This window comes from Sus scrofa, chromosome 13, assembly GCF_000003025.6.
Source record: "Sus scrofa isolate TJ Tabasco breed Duroc chromosome 13, Sscrofa11.1, whole genome shotgun sequence".
Classification (NCBI taxonomy): Eukaryota; Metazoa; Chordata; class Mammalia; order Artiodactyla; family Suidae; genus Sus; species Sus scrofa.
In genome coordinates this window covers 145,759,022-145,772,119 of record NC_010455.5, presented here as the reverse complement: position 1 = coordinate 145,772,119, position 13,098 = coordinate 145,759,022, and the positions used below count along the sequence as shown (strand labels likewise).

The 13,098-nt window shown below is 40.8% G+C and overlaps 2 protein-coding genes across 5 annotated transcripts in view; one reads left to right on the top strand and one right to left on the bottom strand.

The window, feature by feature from the left end:
- The window catches only part of DRD3 (dopamine receptor D3), a 48,704-nt gene extending 45,878 nt beyond the window's left edge, over nt 1-2,826 (bottom strand). For all 3 annotated transcript variants that reach the window (XM_021070345.1, XM_021070346.1, XM_021070347.1), the window contains exon 1: nt 74-2,826. The gene's annotated coding sequence lies outside the window, so the exon portion shown is untranslated. The remainder of the gene's footprint in view (nt 1-73) is intronic.
- Nucleotides 1-13,098, top strand: part of TIGIT (T-cell immunoreceptor with Ig and ITIM domains) — a 125,379-nt gene that overhangs the window by 26,905 nt on the left and 85,376 nt on the right. Inside the window, exon 3 of one of the 2 annotated variants that reach the window (XM_021070349.1) lies at nt 2,840-2,953. The exons of the other annotated variant lie outside the window; for it this stretch is intronic. The gene's annotated coding sequence lies outside the window, so the exon portion shown is untranslated. The remainder of the gene's footprint in view (nt 1-2,839; nt 2,954-13,098) is intronic. 2 annotated transcript variants of the gene reach the window in all.

Genomic DNA, 13,098 nt, shown 5'->3' with positions numbered 1-13,098 from the left:
AAATCACCCATTTTTTGCCTCTAAGGTGAAATCACTTGTGTGCTGCTCTTCCAGCTTTCCTATTAGACCTTACCGCATGTTTCAAAGCTGCTTTTGAATGCATCATGTTCTCTAGGTGATTTGGGAGGGACCCTAAACTGAATGTTTCTTGGGTCAGCCCTTCAGAAGCTCTGTCCTTGGTGCTGAAAGAGAGGTGTAGCAGGCAGAAGTAGGATGCGTTTTCTACCTCTCTCTTCTCTTTTCCCTCTGTGCCTCTATGTGCTTTGTGCTATGCTTTTTAGTACATGTGTATTTTCCGCTCAGTGCTCTTTTGAATCTCAGTTTTCCCACTGTCTTTACTTCTGTGCTTTAATTTCTCTTGAATAATTCTCACCTTCTTAAATTTAACTGTCATTCCAGCTTTTGGTGGGTGTAAAGATGATTGGTTCAGAAAAAAGAAAAGATCAACAAATTGATACCATGAGTAATTAATAGAAATCAGCACAATTTAAAACAAAATTGACAGAATAATTGAACTTGGAGGTGTAAGCCTGTCTTGGAAAAGAAGGTTAAAGGAAATATATTACAGTGGAAGCAAAACTGAGGCTTGAAGTATAACTGGTGATAAAGATGAAATAAGCTTAATACCATGAGAAATATTAAGTGTTTATTTAGCAGCACTCCATGTTTTCGGAGAACTTTACAGAAACATTTGCCAGTTAATTCCTACTGCTCTTTTGAGGTATGTGTGAGTAATTTTTTTTTTAAACTCAACTTTATAACTGGCTAAGGGGGATGCAGTGAGGGGCAGTGAGTGAAAGTTTCTGAAGCAATACTAGAATTTAGACAATCTTAATTCATGGTCACCTATTCATATAACAGTTAACCATGGAATTCTAACTACTCCCTACTCTCTTGCCTTCAATTTCTTCTCCTTCTTTCAGAGAGGGTGGTAAAAATTCTTTTACCACTTTCTCTGGCAACAGTGGGTTTGCTTGGCAGCCCTGCATACTGTCATGGGGAAGCTAGCCCTGGTTTGACTGTGATGGAGACCTCTGCTGGCTGAGAAAGGCAGCAGCAACAAGCTCTAAATATTGCTACTAATAGCAGCCATCATTTATTGAGCAGGTACTAGCAGCCAGTCATTTTATGCACTCTTTTAATCCTTTCAATAACCCAAAAGGTAGGTACTATTTTTATATCCCTAATTTATAGATAGGAAATTGAGGCTTAGAGAGGTTAAAAATCATTTCTGAGAGCCATACAGCTAAAAAGTAATAGAGCCAGGATTTGGGTCGAGATGTCTTAATTCTGGAGCATGTTCTCTTAACCGCTATGCTATAATTCTTCCAAAGATGGAAAATTTAGATTTCCCAGAAGTCTGACAATGTACCATAGATAATAATAATTATGATGACAAAAATGATGATGCCATTGGTACAGTATTGTTATGATGACTTACAAGCCATTTTCTAATTCATGGTTCCATCTGCATCTTACATAACTTCTCATGATGCCCATTTTTACAGAGGCTGTTATGGATTGAATTGTATCCGTCCCAAATCCGTAGATTGAAGCCTTAATCTCAGAATGTGACTGTAACTGGAGAGAAGGTCTTTAAAGCAGTGATTAAGTGAAAATGAGGCCATTAAGTGGGCCCTAATCCAATCTGACTGGTATCCTTATAAGGAGAGGGAGAGACACCAGGAAGACACATACAGTGTGTCCCTGGAGACACACACACCAGAGAGAAAAAGCCATGAGGGACCACAGAAATAAGGCAGCCATCTCTAAGCCAAAAAGAAAGTCCTTGGGAGAAACCAAATCTGCCAACAAGTTGATCTTGGACGTCTAGCCTCCAAAACCATGGGAAAATTTATTTTTGTTGTTTAAATGACTCAAACTGTGGTATTTTTTATAAAAAATGCAAACCCTAGCAAACTAATACAGAGGTTTAGGGAGGTTAGGTACCATATTCACGGTTCTTCTTGATTTGTGGGACATAAAGGTACTGTTATGTGGTGTAACTATATTGAACATTGCCCTAAAATTGGAAGCCCCAGCTTAAATGTAAACCCCAGACTCTTCTCCCCTTGGATTAGGGGACCAAAAGAATATGCACTGTCAAGGTTTGTCATGTCTGATATGTAACAACAAAGAGTGTACGTGTAGAATTAAGCAGAGTCATGTTGAGGAGCTCAGGGTCTTCATTGCTCCTTTTCAGCATCATGGTTCCATTTTGAGTATTCTATGTTTATTTTCTTTAACATTTGGTGGTATTGTAACTGATGATAACACTGCCCTGATAATGCATAAATGTAGCAGGAAAGGCCACATTTCTAAACTTTCTGTGTTGAGGGTACATTGTGTATCCTTACAGAGCAGCTATCAATGTTGCTGGTAGAATTTTCCTCAGCCCTTTTGTAATGCCTTTCTTCGGCAAAGTTCAAAGGAAAATAAAGAGGGATGAAGACTCTTACTCTAATTCTATGTAGAAGCAACAGACAGAGAAATTAAGTGACCTGCTCAAAGTCACACATCTAGGTAGTCAACTCAGTCTCAACTCAGCTGCCTCTCTAGTAGATTCCCTGACTGCTATAGGGAACAGAAAGACACTGGTGAATGAGGGGGTCCTCTTACTCAGGTCATCAGTGGAGATGATAATCAGCAGTTGTTCTTTTTCATTCATGTAACTCTGAACAAGTTTCATTCTTTGAAGTAAATGGAACTCGTATTCATGATTGGCAGTGAAGATTTTTGAGATCTGCCTTCTGGGAAGGACTCCAGGACGCCTACAGAACAGACATGCTTGGGCAGAAATCAAGAAAAATATACATCATTCTCCTCACTTTCCTTCCAGGAACCCATCTCAATAGTATGACTGGAACATTGTCACATACCAGTCAACAGTGCTTCATCAAAAGAAGTCTTCATCTTTTGAACCTGACCTGGGAGGTTTAGAGCAAGAGTTTAGGTGAGTTTCTGATACATAGGCATGCTCAGTGGTTTTGTTTGAAAGGGGATTGTTGTGAAATTTGTGGTGCAGATATTCCCTTCTAGTCTTTGAAATTGCGGCTCCATGGTAGCAATGCTTTGGTTTCATCACAGGAATCTTGCCTTCCACAACAAACATTGAGTGCACTGTGACTTCTTACATCACTTTAAACCACCACAGAGCTCACAGGACAGTGTGGAGACCAAATGAGGCCAATTTTCAGGGTGTTGTTTGAACAAGGGACATTTTGTTTCCATGTATCAACATAACTAGCATTTCTCACTGTGAACTGGTAGACTTGATTATTGTGATGATCTTAATTTGCATGAATACCATCAAAGACTAGCCCGTTGGTGTTTTTTTCACTAGAATCAGACTTCAAGTTGTAGAGTGCAAATGGAATTTGGCAAATGCAGTAAGTAGACCAGGTAGTACGGTTGCATCTTCCCAATCCAGCCCACCTTCCTCACCAATGTTATGATGGTCTTGCCATAGATGAGAAAGCCCTAGAATTCATATTTGAGTTCACTCTGCTGCTGTAATAAATTTACTGAAAGAGAAAAATAGCTCAATTCACTTATTATTGTCTGGGCTCCAATCTTTCTCTCTACCAGAGAATGGCAACAAGTTACAGAGGAAGCTTCCCAACAAATCAGATTAGTATCCATTCCAGTGTTTTACAGGTAGCAGAGTGATAGTAGGAAGGGAAGTAAATAAGTGATATTTGTCTCCATATTTACATCAACTTTTCTGTGTTCTTGCATCTTACGTCCTTTTTATACTTCGTCTTTACTTTTCCACATATTTTCTTCCTGTTTTTTTCCCTACCCTCTGTCAGATAATCTCTAATTCTTTTACCTTTTTCTCATTTTCCTTAATATTATATTTCTTTTCTTCTTCCCTAGAATACATGTAAATGGGACTGGGGATGGGCTAGAATTAGAGAGATTTGTATCTTAATTATTTTATCATTCGTTCACAAAGGATTTGGGGCTAATGAATGTGGCAGATTGTATCTTTCAAAGATGACTGCAATTTTATCTCCTATCCTGCATGCTCTTCTAGAACCTCTCCACCCCACCATCAAGAGGTAGAGTCTGTCTCTTTTCTTGAACCTGGTAGGCCTTTGTAACTGCCTCAACTAATAGAGTGTGGCAGAACCAATGATATGTGATCTCTGAGGTTAGGCAATCAAAATGCCACATACTTTTTATTTTGTTCTCTTGAGATCCTTGCTCTTGGAATCTAATCACCGCGCTATGAGAAGACCTAAGAAGCCCCTGCAGGGGTCCACATGGAGGGGAACCAAGACAATTGTCCCACTACCCTGGCTGAACTTCCAGCTGAAAGCCGGCATCAACTTGCCAACCATCAGAGTCAGTCATTTTGTAAATGGCTCCTCTAGTCTCCAACTGAGCTGTCCCAGTCGATGTTGTATAGAATAGAAACAAGCTATCTCTGCAAAGTTCTGCCCAAATTTCAGAATTGTGAGTGCAATAAATGTTTGATATTATTTTTAGCCAATAATTTTATTGTCTAGCAATAAGTAATGCACTGAGATTCAATCTTTCTCAAACTTGTCATAGTTAGTGTTCAGAAGAGTACATCTCAAACTCTATGAAATCCCATGACATTCTGAAGCAATGGCCATTTAATTATTTAGTGTGTTTTGTTTGAATCTCAGATGTTGTTTATGTAACTGTTTTTATACAACTGTGTTACTGAAAGTTTAGGCCATGGATCTGGAGCAGCAAAATAGCTTTATTTTGGAGGTTGTTAGAAATGGAGAGCCTTGGGTACCAGACTTGCCGAATCTAGAATTTGCATCTTAACAAGATATTCAGTTTATTCATTAGAGTTTAAGAAGCACTAGTATAAAGAACAAGTCTATAAAAGAGATGCAGGTTATAGACACTACATGAAGAACTTATTTATTTTCCATTTGTTTTTATTGCTCCTTTGGAAGTCAGGACACTATGTGTGGGGGGTGGGAGATGAGGGAGATGGAAGAGAAATATGATGAAAGAAGGAGTTCCCGTTGTGGCTCGGTTGTTGACAAATCCAACTAGAAACCACAAGGTTCGGGTTCGATCCCTGGCCACTCTCAGTGGGTTAAGGATCCAGCGTTGCTGTGAGCTGTGGTGTAGGTCGCAGACGCGGCTTGCATCCTGAGTTGCTGTGGCTGTGGCATAGGGCAGTGGCTACAGCTCCCATTAGACCCCTAGCCTGGGAATCTCCATATGCCGTGGGTGCGGCCCTAGAAAAAGAAAAAAGACAAAAAAAAAAAAAGAAAAAGAAAAAGAAAGAAATATGATGAAAGTAGAAATGGCTGGGAGGGCAAGGATCTGGGAGCCTAAAAGGGGCCTAGGAGCTCTAGAGTAAGTGAGGCATATTTCAGAATTAAGGGGCAAGGGACATTGTGGGGAATAAGTTGGAGAGATAATAGAGAGAGGTTCTTTAACTTTGTTACAGTCGACAGCATTCTATTATAAAACACATTGTGTTTTATTTATTTATTTTTTGCAAATGCCTAGATATACTTGAAAAATGTATTCATTTTGTTAAAAAAAATAGTTTTAGACCCTTTAGGATTTCCCAGGAGGAAATGTTCTCTGGGATTAGAAATAGACTGTTATTATTGTTGCCATAAATTGAGGTTTAGGTGTTCACACCCCATGCCTTTCTAGGTAAGTGCCTTTATAATAGTTTGATCCCTGCCCTAGAGCACAAAGGCGCTCCTTTATGTTCATATCTGATATTTCAAGATTCTCAGCATGTATAAAGTATATCTGCAGTCCATTCTCTATGGGTTACATTTTCTAATCCTCAGAAATTCAGTTCTCCCCAGCAGACAGGACCCGTAGAACTTTGTATGTTAATGACAGCAATCTTGCATTCAGCGGTAGCTTTTGTCCCCTCCACAGCCCCTTTGCAAACTTGTCATTGATGTCCAGATATCTTACTGCACTGCTGTGATTGAAATACACTTACTCCCACAGTAAAGAGAAATGACAGACTATAACAAAAATACCTGGTTTGAAAAAGGACAAATACAAGCATCTAAACAAGGGTATTTGGTGTCACCAGAACACTTGGGGGAATTTTAAAAAACTCACATTTATTGGGATGGCATTCTGCTCTAGAAATGCTCTTTCCTCTTCCTTCCTGTCTTATTTTCTCTTAAGAGAGGATTTTGCTCTCACACTGGTTTCAACTCTCTTATGTTTTAAAGATGCCATATTAAAGTGCCGATGGTCATCAGGTTTTGGTCATACTAGGGTGCTTAGTAGAACCATAGCTGGTAGCTCAGACACATGGATTGTGCTTATATCCATCCTGATCACATCTTTGAAATAAGACACCAGAGAATTTCAATGCAGTTGTGCAGCCTATGCCTTAGGAAAAGGAAAAGAGAAGAAAATATGGGGTATGCTCTTCTCCACAAAGATATCCCAGTGTGCTTCTCAAAATACAAGGGGAAGAATCAAGTTTATTATTTTGCCTAGGGCTTTGGCAAATGACTGAAAACCTCCTTTCTAACTGAATTAAATGATAAAGAGTTGATTATCTCATGTAGGTTGTACAGAGGTAGGTGATTTCAGGTAGGTAAAAATCATTAGGGATCATTTCTATCTTTCTGCTTGCCAATCTTAGCATATGGGTCTTATCCTCAGGCTGGCTTTCCGCATCTTCACAAGATGGCTGCAGCAGCTCCAGGTGTTTATATTCTCACAACAACATCCAGAGGTGGAGAAAGAGACCTGCTTTTTATGATTAGGAAACCCATTCCAAGTAGTTCAACACCAAATTCTCTTTATGTTTCACTTGCCAGATTTATAACCTGTGTCCATGCTTGAGCCAATCACTAACAAAGAATGGAAACACTGCTATTAACAGATGAACAGTACATTCTCCTGAGTCATAAGGGAAAAGCCTAGATAATTGAAGAAAATATGAGGTTTTGCTAAGAAGGAAGAAGGTAGGAAGTGGCAAATGGCTACCCTTGAGATTAAAATGAACTTCCATGTTAAAAATAATAACCTAAAATGCTATAAAGAGTATTATAACAGCATTAAAATGATTTTTAAAAGAGTGGCAGTAATTATGACACTCTAATATTATTTGGAAATTTTTCATTTTTTTGCCTACATGCACATATACTTTTATTTTATTTTGCTTATTTATTTTTTTGCTTTTTAGGACCACACCCATGGCATATGGAGGCTCCCAAGCTATGCTAGGGGTCAAATTGGAGCTACAGTCATCAGCCTACACCACAGCCACAGCAACGCAGGATCCAAGCCATGTCAGCGACCTACACTTCAGCTCACAGCAACACCAGATCCTTAACCCCTGAGCCAGGCCAGGGATTGAACCCGAAACCTCATGGTTACTAGTAGGATTCTTTTCCACTGTGCCACAGTGGGAACTCCAATGCACACATACTTTTAAATAGTTGAAATCTTACTTTTATAGCGATTGTTTATCATGTAAAATAATTGTGAATAATATTGGTACACATTTTACACTATAGCTATCTTTAATGACTAAATTCCCTTTTATTGGGTTGACATAACATTTTAATGCAGCCTGTATCATTTGAACCTTTTATTGTTATTAATATCACTGTGATGAATCTTTAAAGTGATATTTATATTAAGCAAACACGAAGCGTAAGGTTATTACTAACGCATAGGAAAAGTGATGGCAAGTTGCTAAAAAATCATCAGACTTGGAGCTGGAGACTAGGGTTTTGTCTTGACTCTGCTACACGTTTGCTGCGTACCCTTTGTTTGGTTTACCAACCTTTGGACTTCAGTTTCCTTACTTGGAAAGATGAAGTTGAAATAAATAGATCCAAGATCATTTTCAGTTTCCATTGTCCATAATTTTATGAATTCTAAGATTCTTTGGAAAACATCCATGCTTGGATCTCAGGATATGGACTTCATAGAGCATAGAGATTGAAAAACTCGTGGCCACTTTATGCCTGGCCACATCAAACCTGGGTTTAGCCAGCACATTTTTATGGAAAGGGAATGCAAATACTTTTTAGACAGAGTGTGTACTCTCCATTTTGGCCACAGTTTTCTCTTCTCTGTCATTTTATAGACAGAGGATGCTTCCAACTTTAGGATGCTTCCAACTTTCATAGTACCCACCTGCCCCTGAAGGTCTTTGAGTTTGCAACTCCTGGAAGGAGGTGACGGTGGTGGTTAAATAAATAACCCACCTGAACTCAGCATCTAGGTTTCCATGGAAGTCTTCCTTTGGAGGATTGTGAAAGGCAGCCTTACTTGTTTGCGAGATCTAGTGATGGTTTCCATGTTATGCACGTAAACACCTTGTCAGGCACCAGAGACAGGTTGCAGAGGATGATTGATGGCAGTGGGCTTGTGAAATCACACCTGCTGTCACAGCAGATGGGGAAAAAAGCCGGAGTAACCTGTGGAATTGCTGATCTTTTTTGAAAATTCACTCCTCAAAACATTATTTTAGCTCTTTTACATACTTTAGAAAGAGTTAGTATCACAAACCAGACTCTAGGGGAGCAACTACTGTCTGAGTTCTCAGGAGTATAATTTCAATAAAATAGCAAGAAGCCTTCACCAACCAGGTGAACTGGTGTTTGAGCTCCAGGGTGGTAAAGCAACTCTTTCTTTGCCAAGCAGAAAAAATGTCATTCAAGCTGCAATTTTTGGCTGGCTGCCCACTGGGCATATAAGCCTGTCCTCAGTAATGTTATCCCAATCCATGCACAGCCTTGCCTTTGTAACATAGAATGCATCCAAGAGAGGAAAAAAGAGATGAAATAACTTTGCAAGGAACAAACCAATGCATTGGCCATGAGAAACACATGTGGATCTGAGGAAGTACTCTGAGGTCTCTACTTTTGACCTCATCTGTGGTTGGTTGGTTGGCACTGTCCTACAAAACATAGCTTTAACATTATCCTGATTTTACCTGATTTGCATTTAAGAAAATTTATTCAACAACTAGCTACTGAGTTTTCGCTATGTTCGCTGCACTGTTTTATGGGAGGAACACAGACATGTGTTTAGGTGGGTAGAACATGCACGAGTGCTAAGTTAAGCAAGGGGAGAGCTGAATAGGACTGGGCAGCAGGATTCCAGGGAGTGGCCTCAAGGTAGGATGTGATCAAATTCAAACATACCCTTCAGACAGAGCTGTGTGTGAGGAAGAGAGAAATCATACCATCTGGGTGGAATGGGAAGACTTTCCAGAGAAGCTGGAAATTGATTTGTGTGCAAGAGTGCATAGGAGTTGGGTTTGAGCTGGAATATGGTAAGGGAGAGTAGTTTCACCAACCAGAGTCCAAAGTCTCAGGCAGTGCAATTTTGCATTCATTCATTTATTTGTTCAACAAATACTTTTTTTTTTCCTTTTTTCAGGGCTGTACCCATGGCATAAGGAAGTTCCCAGACTAGAGGTCAAATCACAGCTACAGCTGCTGGCCTACGCACAACTCGGATCCGAGCTGTGTCTGTGACCCACACCACAGCTCACTGCAACGCCGGATCCTTAACCCACTGAGTGAGACCAGGGACCGAACTCATATCCTCATGGATACTAGTTGGGTTTGTTACTGCTGAGCCACACGGGAACTGCCTTCAACAAATACTTATTGAGGAGTTCTCATTGTGGCTTAGCAGATCAAGGACCTGACATAGTATCCATGAGGATGCGGGCTTGATCCCTGGCATCATTCTTTGGGTTAAGGATCTGGCGTTGCCATAGCTGAGGGTGCAAGTTGAAGATGCCGCTCGGATCTGGCATTGCCATGGCTGTGGTGTAGGCCTGTAGCTGCATCTCCAATTCAACCCCTAGCCTGGGGTGTGTGCCTAAAAAGGAAAAAACCCCAAACCAAAAAAACCCAAATACTTATTGAGCATCGATTCAATACCAGGCCTGGGGATACAATGGAAGGTACACAGGATAATCATGGCAGCCAGATCCCTGCTCTTGTAGAGGGAGACAGAACAAAACCAGCTACCAAAGAAAAGTCTCAGGTAGTAGGGAGCATTACACAGAGAGGTAATTGGGTGATGTGACAGGGATCGGGTGACTATCGTAGTGTAGGTGTTTTCTTTGCTTCTCTGAAAAGGTGATGGCTAAGCTCAGATCTGAACGACCAAAAGCAGTCAGCCATGCAGAGGTCGGGAAGAGTATTCCCAGCAGAGGGAACAGCTGGTGCGGAGGCCCTGAGATGGGAACCAGGTTGGCATATTTGAGAAGACCAGTGTCACTGAGGTGTAGTGGATGACAGGAGGGGTGGAACAAGGTGAGGCTGGAGAGGGAGTATGCCAGATGGTGTAGGAGTTTGGATTTTATTCTAAGTGGGATGGAAGCCATTTGAAGGCTTAAGCAGAGAAATGATATATTTGATATGCAGATCTCTCTGGCTGATTTATGAGCAAGAGAGGAAGCAGTGACCAGAGAAGGGCCTTTGTGGCAATCCAGAGACAGGGGTGGCTCCTTGGACTCCAGTCACAGTACTGGAAATGGAGGAGAAGTGAGTCTGTTTGGGTTATATTTTGGATGCAGACTTGATGGGACTTACCGATAGATTGGCTATGGGCATGAGGGAAATGGGGTTGCCAAAATAGCGATGGAATTGGACTCGGTTATTAAGAGTGTGCACATTTTTCTGAAATGCTTATGGAAACTCTGTCATCTGTCATGAACAGCATTGAGGTCTCCAAAGAAAAGTAAGCATATTGTGGAAATAAATGAAGACCAACTAAATGAAAAAACCAAAGACTATTTATTCAAAGCATGCTATAGCAAGGGAGTCAGCCACTGTCATTTACGTTTTTATAGAGACTCAAAGTTAGGCAGAGACCCAAAGGCAGGCAGCTTTAGACTGAAAAAAAGGGAAGGCTTCCAGTACACCCTGATTGGCTCTAAGTGGGCTTCCTGGAAGCAGGGCATCCTGTGTGATTGGCTAGGGGTGCATAGTTGGCTTTTTCTAGCTGGTTCTAAGTTGGAGAGAGGGGCAAATATTAGGGGATCTGTTGGTTATGAATCAAGTCCTGGCAAGTTTTGGCTGATGGTTATGTAAGGTATTGTTTAGCTTCCTGAATTGTCTCTAAGAATAGCAGTCTGACTTCCTACAAGTCTGATTTAGAACAAACTGGCTTCTGGGGTAGTTTATTGTAAATAATTGGTTCGTTTCCTGGGCAGGATGCTGTAGATTTTAGGGCAAAGTCCTGGGTATTGTCTGATTGTATCTTCAGTCTTTCAATGTCTTGATTAAACTCTTTTAGAATTTTCTAAGCAGGTCATAAATTTCTACATATTTCTTTCTCCAAGCTCCTGAGTACCTGTTGCTCTTCAACTGCTGTTGTTCCCTGTTTCTTTCTCTGTTTCAACCTCCGTTTTCTACTAGAGTTTAGGCTTTCCTTCAGTGGCTCAATCCACTCTCACCTCTCCTGGGTGACAATTTTATGACAGATATTCATTGAGCTTCCAATCCTAAGACCCAGGTTGTCTAATTACATTTATGTCCATCTATTCCAGTTGCCAAAAGAATGTTCTCTAGGGTTCAAAGCATTGTTTGTCAAGGGGGACCAGTAGGAAAACTTTGTTACTGGTCTGAATTAAGGTAAATACAGAAATTGAGAGTAAACATTCAGAAACATAAATAACAATTGGACAAAGTAATTGTATATGTGTTAATGTTTAAATTTTAGGCTTGGAGTTCCCTCTTGGTGCAGTGGGTTAAGAATCTGGCATTGTCACTACAGCAGCTTGGATTGCTGCTGTGGTGAGGGTTTTCTTCCTGGCCCAGCAACTTCCACATGCTGTTGGTGTGGCCAAAAAAATTTTTAGGCTTATATGCCCCCTTTTTTTTTTTTTCATTTTTCCAATCCAATATATGGGTTGGAAAATTTAAAAAAAACCCTGAACTTTTATAACATTAGAGTTTGAGAAATACTGTGCTTGATTTCTTACAGTAGCCAGCAGTAGAATACCTGAAGAAGGAAAATAAAGAGGCTAGCGGACAGTTAATGCTGTTATTGGCAGTTGGAGACAGTAGCTGGGCTCACTAAAGAAGGGCTGCTTCTCCAGGCTGGAAGGCTCCCTCTCCCTACCTCTCAGAGAGGTTTCCTCAGTCAGCGGAGGGTCTACACTGGGCTTCAGTTTCTCAAGCTCTGCCAACACAGAGCATCCCTAATACACAGGAGAGCCTTTATGGCTTGGTGGGCACAAGTGGGTGGGGGAGGGGTTGACGAGGACCATACTTTCCTTGTATCCTACCTGGGATTTTTCTCAATCTCCCCTCCCCTTCCTGGGGTTTATGTGTATCTAAACCTTGGAGTCCTTCATATATTAAAGACATAAAGGGATGAAATATCAAAGTCAAAAGGGGAAATCCTAAAATGAGCAACTCGCAGTTCAATTTTTCAGTCTTTCTGAGTATAAATGAACTTGTCCACAGAGTTCAAGAGCATGAACCAGTTTCAGTTAGCTTTTTTGTTGAGTTCACTGAATAGGTACACCTTAGATTGTCTTTTTGCCCCTTTCTTTTGTCACCATGCATTCTGGAGCTTCCTGGTCAGTTGAATTTAAAATATTCTATCCTATAAGTCAATCCTGTAAGTATAAGTAAATGTCAGCTCATGTGTTCTGATTTTTGATTCATAAAATATGGTCAAGGTGTCTACCAGCCCCTGTCCGGGTTCACCTGAGTGACGGAGATAGCATGCCTAAATGATATCCCCAAATGACACAGCCAATGTGACTTTGTCCACTTCCAAGTCAGTGTGTTAGACTCAGCTTCCTCTTTTTATTTCATCCATCTAGTGGTGTTGCATCTCAGTGTGTTTCATTTTTTTTCTTTTTCTTTCTTTTTTTTTGGTGCCACATCCTCAGCATATGGAGGTTCCAAGGCTAGGGATCCAATTGGAGCTGTAGCCGCAGGCCTACACCACAGCCATAGCAGCGCAGGATCCGAGCTTCGTCTGCGACCTACACCACAGCTCGTGGCAACATCGGATCCTTAACCCACTGAGCGAGGCCAGGGATTGAATTTGTGTCCTCATGGATACTAGTCGGGTTCCTCAACACTAGCTGAGCTGTGACGGGAACTCCTCACTGTG